The sequence below is a fragment of the Apis dorsata genome, unplaced genomic scaffold (genome assembly GCF_000469605.1).
Source record: "Apis dorsata unplaced genomic scaffold, Apis dorsata 1.3 scaffold_87, whole genome shotgun sequence".
Classification (NCBI taxonomy): domain Eukaryota; kingdom Metazoa; phylum Arthropoda; class Insecta; order Hymenoptera; family Apidae; genus Apis; species Apis dorsata.
In genome coordinates this window covers 885,946-887,422 of record NW_006263385.1, presented here as the reverse complement: position 1 = coordinate 887,422, position 1,477 = coordinate 885,946, and the positions used below count along the sequence as shown (strand labels likewise).

At 45.7% G+C, this 1,477-nt stretch overlaps 1 protein-coding gene across 3 annotated transcripts in view; it reads left to right on the top strand.

The window, feature by feature from the left end:
* Window positions 1-217: 217 nt before the first annotated feature.
* LOC102679780 (protein grainyhead) overlaps window positions 218-1,477 on the top strand; it is an 82,574-nt gene continuing 81,314 nt past the window's right edge. For all 3 annotated transcript variants that reach the window (XM_031508444.1, XM_006611406.2, XM_006611407.2), the window contains exon 1: window positions 218-282. The gene's annotated coding sequence lies outside the window, so the exon portion shown is untranslated. The remainder of the gene's footprint in view (window positions 283-1,477) is intronic.

Sequence of the window (1,477 nt, the reverse complement as noted above, 5' to 3'; positions counted from 1 at the left end):
GTGAAAACGAACGCGAAGAACGGACCCGAATAATCGCAAAGTGTGATTTCGTGAAAGTGCTCGTTTCGAAGACAGTTGTGAGGAAAACGACGGACGGACTCGAGGAGTGCTTGTGCTTGTGTCGATCGTTCGAAACTGTCCAGAAACGAAGTGGAACATTGAAACGATCCGAGCGTTTGGAGGAGTATGTTGTATACGCAGGAATAATATCTAGATCCGATTTGGAGATTCAGTGTATCGATCGCTGGTCGCTGACAACCCATCGACCGAACAACCGTAGCCGTGAGTTTTTATTCCTTTCATCTTAATCGAGATTCCTTCGGGACTCGCTCGTTGATAGGACGAGATTCGATTCGCGAAGCGACGTGGCGGAAGTGGCGGCGGTCCGTGAGAGAGGCGCCTCTCTTTGCCAGCGCAACGCGTTTTGGCGCGAATGCGTCGATTCTTCGCCAATTCGCGTATTTTCCGCCCTTCGAGACAATTATCGGCAAATCTGGTGATTTCGTGGACGAAATTTCGTCGTACTCTCCTCTCTTTGTGCGTTTTCGTGGCACACTCTTGATGTCAACCTCGCCTGCCGATCCTCCGCCAATGTCCGATCGAAAGACTTTCAGAAATCTCATTCTTGTTTCTCGTTTTACGGTCCGTCTCTAGGACACGGCCTCTCTTCTATCTCTCGCCTCTTCGTCCCGTGATCGCATCTCGTGACGAGTGAAAATAAAAAAAAATATTCGTCTCGCGACTTGTTTCGAACGAAGAACGATTCTCGTAATCGAGTCTCGATGTTTTTCTAACGAGCGTTAAAAGCGGCGAGGATTTACGTAGAATGCAATTGAAAATTAAAGGACGCGAACGAAATTTAGAAACGTGGAATAACACGCGTTTGTTGTATTTCCTCGTGGAATCTCTGGCTAGATTTCAAAGATGATCCACTCGGTTTGAAATTCCCCTTCGATGTTCATGTATTATTGATCGATGACTCGGTTGGATAAACGATTGAAGATCCGTCCAAGTGGTATTTTCACTGGCTTGTCACGAGCTTTCCCACGATAACCGAGCGAAACAGAAGCGGAAAATTGAAATTCCCCGTGATAAAAAGTTATCGACGATCGCGCTAGTGCGTGCTTTTCACTTCCGCCTTAGACTCCTTCGGAATATTATTTGCAATAGCGCGCCTTTCGCGCTATTTTTCCACTCTATTCAAATCTCATCCCGCGAGAAGAACATCGAGTGTGATCAGTAATTGGTAAAAAAAAATTGTTCCTTCAACTCGTTTCCACGGAGCAGATTCGTTTCTTCAGGAATAAAACGTTCGACGAGACGATTGTAAAGATTTTTGAGAACGCGAGTCGAAAACATTCCTCGTCGTCGACGAAAGAAAATTAATTACAGATCGGACGACGAGCGGAGAGGAAACCGTGATAAATCGTGTCTTANGAAATTCCTCTCTGATAACATAAAACTCTTTCGTTCTTTC